The 12,977-nt window shown below is 51.4% G+C and overlaps 1 protein-coding gene and 1 long non-coding RNA gene across 14 annotated transcripts in view; one reads left to right on the top strand and one right to left on the bottom strand.

Moving 5' to 3' along the window:
• IRAG1 (inositol 1,4,5-triphosphate receptor associated 1) overlaps positions 1-12,977 on the top strand; it is a 132,231-nt gene that overhangs the window by 37,182 nt on the left and 82,072 nt on the right. The window lies entirely within an intron of this gene.
• LOC138925209 (uncharacterized) lies at positions 9,526-10,894 on the bottom strand. Its single transcript, XR_011441122.1, has 2 exons — positions 10,761-10,894; positions 9,526-9,893 (listed from the first exon to the last, which is right to left on the bottom strand). It is a non-coding gene; the product is annotated as an uncharacterized lncRNA (long non-coding RNA).

The following is a 12,977-nucleotide window of genomic DNA, read 5'->3' as shown; positions in this document are numbered from 1 at the left end:
TGGGTTCTGCATCGCCCTAGAAGCCTCATCACTGTGTGTCGGACAGAACCCTGGGCTTGGAGTCGGATGACCCTGAGCTCACACCCTTACAGGGCTTGGTTACTGTGATGCTTGGAGCAAATTATTTATCCTTTCTGAGCCTCAGTTTTCTCATCTGTAAAACGGGAATAATAATAATACCATGAGGGCTGTGGAAGGACTGAAGAAGATAAAGAATGTAAAGAGCCAGCTGCCATGAATATTGGATCTCTTCTGCTGTTGTCCTGGTATTGCTTCCATGCACTCCCCATCCTTGCACTGTGCAAACATGACAACCACCCGGGAGAGAAATCCTCTGCGGGGCCTCCCTGTCTCGTATCGTTAAGCAGCTGCAGTTGCACATGCCTGTTTAAGGAGCAGCTCCCTGGAATTCATGTGCCTCAGGCCAGCAAAGTTTGCTGTTGGGGGAGCCATTCGCAAGCTCCTGCCTTTGCCCTCCCCACCATCCCCCTCCCGGGCCACTTCCCATCACTGTTTACCATAGTCTGTTCTCAAGTGCTGTCGAAAGACTCAAATTCTGCAGCGGTTTGCATAGATACCAAGGGAACTACTCCCTTTTACTTTAGTGCGGGGCTTCTGTGGCCCCAGCCTGTGTCCAAGGAGGACCTTTGGAGCTGACCAGTCTGCACGTGCAGTTCAGCTCAGATTCCCCTGGTGCAAAAAAGACCCAAGTCGTGACCAAGAACTATGACTGCGCCCGTCCCCTCCACTGGCCTCGGTGGGCAAGGTGTGAGCTTCCTCCTTGTCCTGAAAACTGGAGTCTTCACCCCAAACTGGGGGGCTGGGGCCCAGGGCCGAGGGCTGCAAGCCTGCTCGCACAGCCTCTAGGTCTCAGGTCTGCTCCTGGCGGGTTAGCCGTCAGACTGTGAACTCTGAACTGAGGAGCAGGTGGAGGGAGTTCCTGGTGCTCCTCCCCAAGAAGGCAATATCTGAAAATCATTTAAAGTTTGAAATTTGACTCGACAAACATGTCTGTATGTTCCCCAGCTTATCTTTTAGGCAGGAACATGGAGGGTGGTCAAACCTTGCCTCCTCCTCTGGAGCCTGAGTTTAAATGTGCGTGCGTGTAGTGGGGGAAGGGTGGGAGGTAGGCATTGTGGAGCTGAGGGATTCGGAGGTTTGGGTTGGGCTTTCTGGGAGGATGCCAAGCCTGTCAATAGGGGGAGGAAGCGCAGAGGGAGAAGCAGGTTCTGAGGAAAGGAGCATGGTGATAAGTTTAGCTAGGGACTAACCCAGGGCAATCTCATTTGCTCTAGACCTGAGCTTTCCAGCTCAAACTCTCAGGTAGGCAGCAGAGCAGTGAGGTGAGAGAAGCCTTTGGTGTCGAGAAAGACCCTATACAGCCCGCTTTACAAAGGCTAGGCTGTTTGTACCAGTTGGAACTCTTTATTGCAAGTGCCAAAAAGCCAACACAAGCCAGTTTAAGCAAAAAGGGGTATTCACCGGTTCTTGAAACATAAAAGGCCAGGGATATCAGGCATAGCTTGATCAGGGCCTTACAGGACAGCCTCAGGACCTCATTTCTTTCTGGCTCTTTGCTATGCTCTCTTTCACATTGATTCTGTTCTGAGACAAGTTCTTGTTCACCATCGCAAGAAGGATTCTGTTTTCACTCTCTTACATTCAAATTCTGCAGTTAAGAATAAGAATCTCTTTCCAGGATGCCCAGCATAGTCTTATTGTGTCTCATTGGCTCTGGGCAGGTCACATGCTCACCCTTGAACCAATCACTGTAACTGGGGGGATGTGATACAAAGATGTCCAAAGGCTGCCTCCAGCCCTGGGTTGCTGGTTAGACCCCATGCCACTGACTGTGGCAACATGGACCTTGAACTCCTGGGGCAGAAAGTGGGCCACAGGCTGACAACTTAGCCCAGCGCTGTACTATAGAGATGGGGAGACTGAGACCCGAGTGCTGAAGGAACTCATCCCCACACAGGCAGTTGGCATCACAGTCTGTTCGAAGGCCCCGTCCCTGAGCCCATTGCCAGCCTCCCGCGGGCCTCCTGAGGCACATATTAGGCCAGACTCTGCCCTGCAGCCCAGCCCCGGGTTGTTGGGCCTGTTTCCACAGCTTTTTAGAACTGCGAGTCCCCGAGTAGAGAGAAATAGGGGATGGGACTGGAGGCTGGGGCGCTCCGGGCAGGAAGAGCTGTCTCCTCTGTTTGTCCCAGGTGAGCAGCTGCTTCCCGTCCACCCCGGGGGATGCCGTGAGAGGGACTTTCCGTTCTGCAAACAGCCTCTCGCTAGGGCTGTCCTTGTGGGCTGTGAGGTAGAGCTGTGACCCGGAACAGTCAAGAGCCTCCTTCAGGAAATGTGCAAAACATCCCTCAGGACTCCTGTTCCGTCTCTGCTGAGGTTAAGAAGAATGCGAGTGGGTCTTCTGGTGAAAAGGGCTGGAGACCCAGGTTTTAGTTTTGACTCTGTTTCCTGACTGTGTGACCTAGAGCAAGTCACTCCACCTCTCTGAGGCTCAGCTTCCTCATCTGTAGAGTGGTGACATGCTGCCTTCCTCACAGAGCTGACAGGACTCAAGCCTAGTGGGTTTACACATAGACGGATACTGCGCTGTGTGTGTAGTCAGTCTCAAGAAAAGCCAGGTTTGATTAGAGCCCTTGTTTCAAGAGGAGGGGCCACCGGGTGTGCAGCTCTGGCCCTGTGCTGTGGTCCCACAGCTGGGGCGCAAAGGGACGTTCACCCGCGGGCGTGGCAGTTGCGGCTAACGCACAGGAAACAGAAACCACTGTGTGGCCACCGGGCAGTGGCAGGGTGCTGTCATGGACCAGAGAGCACGCAGCAACCAGGATAGGTCAGGGAAGGCTTCCTGGGGAGGCAGCCTTGAAGGAGCACCTCAGAGCGCAGGGCCTAGCGCAGTTCCTGACCCTGAGGAGGCCCAACAAACGTTTCTTCAATGAATGAATGGCAGCGTGGAGGCCATCTTTTCCTTCTGACTTTCCCAAACCAGCTCCCACAGAGAGACCCTGGTGGTCACTTCCCAGAACAAAGCTGGGAAAGGAGGGGCAGAAGGAGGGGAAGTGGCAGGGAGGAAGTGGCAGAGGAGGCACTGCAAACTGGGTGTTCATTTATTCATTTATTTATTTGGTTGGGGGTTGGGGTGTTGCTGAGTCAAGGAAGAAATTTTATTTTTATTTGGAACAAAATTCCCAAGGTGATAGGGTTCTGATCCTGGCTTTTCAGACAGGCTGCTCCTGGTGGTCTGGGCGGCCCTTGACAGATGGCATGTCCCAGACAAAACACCAGCTTGTCTTTCTCCATCCTTGTCCCCATCCTAAGGAATGGACATCTTCAAGGGCAGAGGCCAGAAGATCTAAGGACGAGGTTGTTGGCTTGGATTCGGCCCTCCTGTTAGCCTCTGAGAGTCTGCATGTACAGTGTGGGTGGGTCCCACCCAGTCCCACCCAGGCCCACCAGGTCCCATTCCAGGTGCTGGATTGCCAGGACCCCCCCGAGTACCAGAGTCCCCTTGTCAGAGCAGGCATTGGGCCATGTGTCCGGGCTGGGGACCAGAGGCTGTGACCTCCTCACAAACCCTCAGGGCTCTGCTCTGTCAGGAAGGAAGTGGTTCCAGGAGTGCCACGGCCGCAGATGCTGGGTGACGGCACATTGGAGCACCACCACCAGCCATCTGGGAACACTTTGCCTAGCTGTCCAAGTGGAGCAGAAGGGCCAGGGGGCTGCTCTGTGGCTTCCTGCGGGGTGTAGGTTAAAGCTGGAAGCCCATTGATAAGTTAATCCTAAAAGTCACTTTGCAAAGTACTCCTGGATGGTCAAGCAGAGCCCTGAGGGTGGCCGAGGAGAAGGCCCTGCCCTTTGTGAGGTTTAAGTTGGTAGAACCCTATGGGGGAACATGCACATGCATGCGGCAGTGAAGATAGGAAACCAGTCATATGTCTGAAAGAAAAACTCAGCTGTGCACCTGGGCCAGCTCAGTGGGAAAGGGGGCAGGCAAGGCCATCCACCTGCAGAGGCAGCAGCCCAGGCGATGCATGCTCATGTCACTCCAGGAGGAGGATAATGGGAGCCAAGTCCTCCCCACTTCTCACATGAGGACCTCCAAGGTCACAGTGGAGCCACAAGTGACATCAGCCCTGGAGGGTCACCTGGCTTCCCCAGGCTTCCTCAGCAACCAGGGTTTGCACTCTCAACCTCTCTGTCACAGGGTATGCGACACATCTTCTTTCACTCACTCACTCACTCACTCGTTCATTCACTTATTCATCTATTCAAGAAACCCTCAGAGGTGAATTCCACGCTGGCCCTGCCATCAGGGAACCCACCGTCTAGGACATGATTCTTTTATATAAATACACATACATTTTTTTCTTTATTGCGATCACATTGGTTAATAACATTATATAAATTTCAACTGTACATCATTGCATTTCAATTTCTGTATAACTGCATCATGTTCACCACCAGAAGTCTAGCTGCCATCCATCACTGTACACTTGTGCCCCTTTGCACCTTTTGCCCTCCCCCGACCTCCTTCCTCTCTGGTAACCACCAGTCTGTTCTCCGTATCTACGGTTTCTTTGTTTGTTTATCTACCACATATGAGTGAAGTCACACTGTAATTGTCTTTCTCCATCTGGCTCATTTCACTTAGCATAATACCCTCAATGTCCATCCATGTTGTGGCAAATGGCAAGATTTTGTCTTTTTCATGGCTGAGTAGTATTCCATTGTGTATATATACCACATCTTCTTTATCCATTTGTCCTTTGATGGACACTTAAGTTGCTTCCAAGTCTTGGCTATTGTGAATAATGTTGCGATGAACATAGGGGTGCATATATCTTTCTGAATTAGTGTTTTTGTGTTCTTTAGATAAATATCCAGTAGTGGGATAGCTGGATCATATGGTACATCTATTTTTAATTTTTTGAGAAATCTCCATACTGTTTTCCATAGTGGCTGCACTAGTTTGCATTCCCACCAGCAGTGCATGAAGGTTCCTTTTGCTCCACATCCTCCCCAACACTTGTTATTTCTTGTCTTTTTAATTACAGCCATTCTGACAGGCATGAGGTGATATTGTACTTTTGATTTGCATTTCCCTAGTATTTAGTGATGTTGAATATCTTTTCATGTGCCTGTTGGCCATCTGTATTTCTTCTCTGGAAAAATGTCCGTTCAGATCCTCTGCCCATTTTTGGATTGGGTTGCTTGTTTCCTTGTTATTGAGTTGTATGTCTTCTTTATATATTTTGGACATTAATCCCTTATTGGATATATGATTTGCAATAGGACATGATTTTTAACAAAGTGTGGCTGGCCAGGGAGAAGGAGAGGTTGGAGGGGATAGTGTGCCTGACAGGGGAGCCTCATCATAGAAACTTGCCACATACCTTACAGGGACTGGGTAGCAAAAAGGTTGAGAACTACTGGTCCAGTAAACAAATGATTACAAGACAAAGCAAAGAGCCAAGAGGCAAGGGAGAACACAGAGCTCGGAAAAGGGGTGTCAGAGGGGAAAGTCAGGGCAAGCCTCCCAGTGGAAGTGACATTTGAACTGAGTATTAAAGGATGAGACAAGAATTGGCCAGGGAATTCTAGACAGGAAATTCCGCAGGAAGGCTCAGAGCCTCAACCTGCACATGCTGAAAAGAAGACTATAGATGCCTAAGGAACTCGTGATCATCAGGCATCAGCTGTTCTCTTTAAGTAACTTCTAGGACACAAAAGAGACTTTTTCCTTTAACAATTCCATTATTTATTATGCAAGTAAGTCATGCTGTTCGTGGAAAAAAATGGAAAAATATAGACGTAAATATTTAAAAGATGTTAAATTGAGTTTATTCATAATTCCACTTGAAGATAACCGCTTTTAACATTTGGGTTTTAACCTCCTTGACTTCCCTCCCCCCATCTCCATGGACAGACATAGCCATATATCTATCTACATATATTTCACATAAAATGTAGATAGATAAAAATATAAAGACTTTTAAATGAAAGGAGAATACTTGTTTTCCCCCCATCAATACACTATGAACAACAAGGATGATGTCTAAAGTATCAAAACCGTATGCATTTTAACCATCTCGGATGGAAATGTTCTGAAGTGGATCTTGCTTTCTGACTTCTCCGAGAAGCCAGCATCGGAGTTTTGCCACATTCACGCTCGGCAGCTTTGGGGCTGGGCTGTAAACCAGCGCTGAGCTCAGTGGCCAGGAAGGTGTCTAGGAAGATGTGCCGAGACGGAATGGCCCGAGTCCGTGCCAAGCTGCCAAACGGAGTGCCTGCATCAGCCCTCTCGAGTGTGGCTGCTTCCTTTCTGCCGTCAGTTGTCCCTTCTTACTGCTTTTTATCTGCCGTGGGCTGGAAAAACAGAAAACCAAGCTGTGTGAAGTGCACGGAAAGGAGCGTACTGAGGTTGTAAGCGACGTCCTCTGTTGCGTGAAGCACAAGTGACTTGTGTTAACAATATTCTCTTTCTCCGAGGCAAATAAAGGAACACTCACTGAGCGTTTACCAGGTGCTGGATACGTTGCATGTCTTATTTTATTTAAATCTCATAGCCACACTTTTTTTTTCCTTAAAGATTGGCACCTGAGCTAACAACCGTTGCCAATCTTCTTTTTTTTTTTTTTTCTGCTTTATCTTCCCAACCCCGCCGTACATAGTTGTATATCTTAGTTGCAGGTCCTTCTAGTTGTGGGATGTGGGACGCTGCCTCAATGTGGCCTGACGAGCAGTGCCATGTCCGCGCCCAGGATCCGAACCCTGGGCTGCTGCAGCGGAGCGCACGAACTTAACCACTCGGCCATGGAGCCAGCCCCTCATAGCCACACTTTGAGAGAAGTATCTTAACCCCATCTTACAAGCAACAGCCTGATCCCAGAGAAGTTCATGACTTGTCGAGGGTCGCTGAGCTGTAAGGGCCAGATCAGGGCTGGAACCTGGTCTCTTTCATGCCCCAATCCCAGCTGTTCTTGGGGTACCTCACCTCATGCTTGCCGCCAAGCCTGGCTGGGTTTGAACTGATGACGTTGCCTGAGGCACGGCCACTGGCCTGGTGTGATGCCTCTGCATGGCGCAGGGCGTGGCCTCCTATGAAGGAATGAGGCCACAGCCAGGTGAAGAGCCACATCCTCAGAGCCCCGACAGCAAGGAGATACGCAGAGTATGGCAACCCACCCAGGGAACGGGCGGGGTGGGGAATCATCAGTCTTCAGGGAGGGCCAATCTCTGCTTAGCTCCCTGGCCTCAGACAGTGCTCATAGTTGGCCCTGCTTATTAGACTTGATTTGAATTAGGTGATTTAGCAGAAAAAGCCCAGAGGAACATTTTCTCCAGATGTAAATCAGAGGAGGCAACTGGTGGCTGCAGACAGAATCTTACCAGGGATGTGTTTGTTTGGGCTGTGCTGTGTTTCCCTAAATTTTTGAATTAGATTTGACATTTAGAAATTGGAGGATTTCATACTTAAACATCTGGGATTTGGCTTTTCTTGAAAAATTGGGACATCTGGCCAACAAAGACTGGTATTTTCTCATGACCCCAAAATTGAATAGTAACTGTCCCCGTTAGATGGCGCCTGTACTCTCTGGTCTGCCACACCCCGTGATGGCGTGATGGTGGGCCTTCATCTCACCTGTCTGCGCCGTGAAGGATTTGAATTTGCCACCCCCGCAGGAATCCTGTTTTCACAGAAGCTGGCTGCCGATTAAAGCAAAGCCTTCTTAATCTGTGTTTTACGATATGGCTTCACTCGTTAATTAATTCAATGGTGAGTGGACATTCTGTGTTTGACACTGTACTGCATGTGGGTCATAAAAATATGACTAATTATTAAAATATCCATATATATATGAATAAGGTATAGTCCCTGCTGTCGAGGTACTTAAATTCCAGCTGAGGTGAAGTCTGTGCAAAGCGCTCTGGCTGAATAGAGAAGTGTAGTAGACTGAATAATCCTCCCCTGCCCCCCACCAAGATGTCTCTGTCCCTGGAGCCTGTGAGAATGTTCCCTTAAATGGAAAAAGGACCTTTGCAGACATGATTAAATCAAGGATCCTTCGATCGGGAGATCATCGTGGATTATCTGCACGGGCTCGATGTAACCCCAAGGGTCCTTATAAGAAGGAGGCAGGACAAAGTCAGACAGTAAGGAAATCCGAGGATGGAAGCAGAGGTCAGGCAGGAGAAAAGATGCTGCATTGCTGGCTTTGAAGACAGAGAAAGCACCACCAGCCAAGCAATGTAGGCAGCCTCCAGAAGCTGGAAAAGCAAGGAAACGGCTTCCCCCTTAGAGCCTGCAGAAGGAACACAGCCCTGCTGATACTGACTTTAGCCCACTGAGACTGATTTGGGACTTCTGACCTCCAGAACTGCCAGATAACAAACTTGTGTTGTTTTAAGAAACCAAGTTTGTGGTAACTTGCTACAGCAGCCACAGGAAACTAATACAGAGAATAACTTTTTCTGAGGTGAAGAGGAGGAATGGGTTTATGAAGGAGGGGATATTTGAAGTGGGTCTTGAAGGATGAATAGGAGTTCGTCAGGTATAGAAAGAGGATGAAAGGCAGCCCAGGCATAGGGAAGAGGATATGCGCAAAGGGCACGAGAAAGCAGGGCGTGTCTGGAGGTTGACTGTTGGTCAAGCGTGGTTGGAGCATCAGGTGTATGAATGCAGAAATAGGAGAGGAGGCCGGAGTGAGGGGCGGGGATCTTGACTCAGGACTGGTCCCATGGAAAAGGCAGTCCTCAGAGGTTTTAAAAAGGGGAAGGATGATCCAGTTTATGTTTTGGAGAGACTGCTCTGGCATCTTGCGGAAGGTGGTTGGAAGGGGCCAGAGCAGACATAAGGAAACATCTGAGATTCTTGCAGTGACTCAGGTCACCCATAGCCGGGGCAGGGGCGGTGGCCGCAGGAAGGAGGCAAGCGATCCAGACATGTCTGAATGAGGATTGATGGGACTCGGAGTCCACCCGAATGATCAGGGGCTGGCGAAGAGGGAGGAGTCATGATGACTTCCGGGTTATAACTCAGCGCCAATCACCAGGGCGGAGGGCGGAGGGTGGAGGGCGGCGTGGGAGGGGTGGGCTTGGGGAGGGAAGAAGGGGCTGTGTTTGGGATGCGGGGGATGCGAGGGGCCCACGGTGCGCGGAGGATGAGTAGTGCAAAGGCAACTGGCAGTCACGTCTCCGTAGCTGCGCCATCGTGGGTGATGCTAAAGGCGCCTGTGTTCCTTCTGCACCGGCAGGGGTGAGGGGCAGGGGCCAGAGGCTCAGGGCTGTGCTGCTAAGTGTTTAACAGCCGGCTCTCTGGGTGGAAAAGGCCTCCATGTGTAGCGCTTGCGGATTTCTGTGGCATAAATGCATCATGATCAATTTCAAGCTCCGAACCGAACATTTTCCAACTCCACAGTAGCACCTCATTATATAGTGTCTCACCACACGGATACCATAGGCGTAAGTCATCTCATGAGTAAAAATAGTAAAATAATTACGATGTGGTTATTTTGGGTATTGGTTTCCTTTGTTTTTAATGTAATTTCATTTTTAATGATGTCTGAGTTTAACAACCAGCTGGCAAAATTCTTGACAATTTGCACACCACTGGAGAAGCTCCGACAAAGTACAAGTTGGAAGGGTCTAGAAGTTCACCTCCTTCTCAGACGGGCTCAGTGACTCCCGAGGTCACACGCCGGGGAGGGCAGAACCAGCCCCAGGACCTGGGAGGCAGCTCCCGGTCTTCCATTCTTCTTGATGGCCCTTCAGTGCCCTGGTCAGCCTCGCAGACCCGGGAACGCCTGAGGTCCTTGACCCCAGGACGACGACTCATGTCACCCTGGAGTGGGTGACTCAAGGAAGAGGCTGCTGGTGGCCTGGAACAAAGAGAACGGGGCAAGATTTATTTCTGCGAGGAGATAAATGGGAGGCTGGGATCCTTGTCTCCTGTTCCCAGTGCCTTTGAACTGCCTCCCATTGAGCAATTGCACATATTTCCAAGAAGAAAAAATTTTTCAAGTGGGTTTATTTTTAAAAAAGAATTGCTGAAACGAACAAGCTGGAAAGGAAACCTGGGGAAATGTTCTGGCTGACTTCCTGTCAGGACCAGGGGGTGGCCGGTTGGGGTGGGTGGAGGTCTGGCCCTGGCTTGACCATTTTTCATGGGGTGTAGAACTGGGTCCCAGGCATTTCAGGGTTTCTCCAACCCTCCTCTTCCTCCAGAGCAGCTTCTAAGATCCAAGGGTCTTCCCCAGCATGGGAGAGTCGGGGCGCCCTGGTGCCTAATGTCGTCTGTCCTGGCCAGCATTTGACAAGACGTCCATCATGCTTTCTCTCGCTCCTGTCAGTAGGTAACCTCCGAATCAGCCTTCTCAAGGCAGCTTCAGGTCTGGCAACTCTCCGCTCTGGGGTGCGCAGAAATTATTGTGCTCACTCGCCCTGCCCTGGCCCCACCCCAGGGGATGTGAGGAATCCTGGGAGGATGTCTAAAGGCCTCAGCTAAGAGTCATGCCAAATAGCCATTTCCTGTCTTTGGGGTCTTCTCCTCCGGGTTGTCTGGGAAGTGGAAGCTAAGACCTCTCTGCTCGCAGATTCAGGGATCTTTCTCCACCTGCGCAGGGAAGCGGGCCACAGGCACCTTTCTGAGCACTCACCAGAGGCTACACTCCGTTGCTTCTCCTCCGCCTCGCCTGTCCCTCCCTCACCCCAGAATTGTTACTAGTCTTGGGTGGGGGGACACTTACCCTTACTTAGGTGTTTTTTCCCAAATCTTTTTCCTCTGCCCTGCGCACTTTCATTTCCCTAAGGGCTGGCCCTTTGAGACGAGGAAGACAGAGATGGCTCCCTTTTCTCTGCCTCCTGCTGCTACAGTCCACACCCCTCCCCCCCCCCAACAAGGCAGGGCCCACAGAATGGCCTTGCTGTTCCTTGCCTGAGGCCAAGGGCAATGAGGGGAGAGGAGATGTGAGGGGCCTGGGTTGCCATCCATCCCGTGCCCCCAGCGTTGTGCAGCACTGCGCGGACTCCTGCACTCTTCCTCTGGGAGCTGGGCCAGGCTCTCCACCTGGACGTGGCCCTGGCACTGGTCTGAGCAGACGCTGGCTCACTCCCAGGGCTAAAATGGTTCTGAATCAGGAGAGGGAGGCCCCCCCCCAGCCAACAGAGCCTGTGAGAGATCCTCAGGACTAGAGCAGTGGCCAGAGGGTGCAGAGCCCAGGGCGTGTTGAGGGGGGAGTACTCAGGGCCAGCCTCACCGAAGCACCATTAGGCCTCTGTCTCTGTGCTCCCAGCCCCTGGACCAGAGGCGTTGTGTTGAGGGCAAGAAGTCATTGGGAAAGTCCCTTCCGGTCCCTCATCCTCCCCTTCTTCCTTCTCGCCTGCTGTACCCCACCCTTGCTCCCCTGGGACTGACCGAAGCTCAGACTTGGGATGACTACAGCCCACACCTGGGACAGACGACAGCGTATCTGGGCTGATCGCAGTGCTGTTCCCTCTCTCTCTGAACCCACCGCCTGCCACCACTGGCCCCACAACAGCGGAGGGAATGTCAGCATCCCCAGACCTTATGGCCCCCATGGGCTTAGTTCCCATCTGTCTGATGGTCTTTTATCTATTTGTCAGTACATAGGAGAAGCCCTAGCCAGGCCAGGACCGTGTCTCCTTTACTTGCAAAAGACAAAGCCGGGGTCTCTGCTGCCAGGATGAACACCAGACTCTCAGGGCCTTGGTTGGGTTTTGATGACACCGTGGCTGAGAGGACTCAGCTGTCCTTCTCAGAGAATGAGAAAGGAACTCATAGAGTACAGACTATCTGCCAGCACCTTGCATGTATTTCCTAATTTAATCCTTTCCACAACCCTAAAAGATGGGTGCTCTTACCTCCATTTTACAGATGAGGAAACTGAGGCCAGGAGAGACTAATCCAGCAAGAAAGAGGCAGAGGGAGAATTGGAACCCAATCTGCCAGCTCCGAAGTCTCCCCAGCATCCCAAGGTTAGGAAGCAGGATGGGGCTGTCCTGAGGTGGACCCCATGGGGCTCGCTTGTGGGGTACAGGACCCAGCTCTGCAGTTGACCAGGCCCAGGGAACCACAGAGGTGCCTCTCAGCACTTCGAGCTGACCTCTGAAGACTGAGTCTTTCCCAGTGTGTCCAGGACTGCCCCGGGTGAGCGCAGGGAGCAGGGAGCATCGTCTCCCCATGTGGAGCCGTGAAAGGAAGGACGAGCAGGATGCACAGACCGTTTGCTTATGACTTACTACAAGCGAACCCTTCAAATAAGGGGCCAGAAGCGGAGCAGGGGCTCTGGGACCTTCTCTGATGGCGCCTCACTCACAGGTGTGGCTTTGAGCAAGTCCGTGCGCCCATCTGGGCCGGTAAGATGGAAGCAGGGGGTGGGACTGGCTGTCATCCCCAGAATTTGCAGAGGCAGTGAGAGAGATGTGTGTGCAGTCATGCCAAACGATTCCGTCCATCCGAATTCTTCATCTAGAGATAGACCAGTGGTATTAATAGCAAGCTAATCTCTTTCAAATTCTTTGTGTTGCTAAAATGAAAGCAAAAATTCAAAGCTGGAAGAACAAAAAAAACTCCCTTCTGAGAATTCTGAGTCATTCCAGAAAGGTCAGTGGAGTCTGGGTTAACCCATTGCTTCCCAGAAGGGCCTGTGGCTCTTTCCCGACCTTCAGGGATGAACAGAGAATGTGAGAGCCGCTCAGCTGGCAGGCCGTGCCCCTGGGACACTGTGGTGTCGGAGGGCCCTTGGTTTCTTCGGGACTGGTCACAAGGCTCTGGGAGAGGCACCCTTGGGGCCGTGGCGAGAAGCCACTGCTTGCCAAGAACAACACCCAGGGAGCGCTTGGTTCAGCCCTGCGAGGCGCTGGGGAGTCAGACAGACCTGCGGCTGGCTCTGGGCACTGCCCTTCACGGGCCGTCTGATTTCTGGCAAGTCTCGGGGCCTCTG

Source organism: Equus caballus, chromosome 7 (assembly GCF_041296265.1).
Source record: "Equus caballus isolate H_3958 breed thoroughbred chromosome 7, TB-T2T, whole genome shotgun sequence".
NCBI lineage: Eukaryota > Metazoa > Chordata > Mammalia > Perissodactyla > Equidae > Equus > Equus caballus.
Note: the sequence above shows the minus strand (reverse complement) of the source record. Positions and strands in the feature narration are given on the sequence as shown.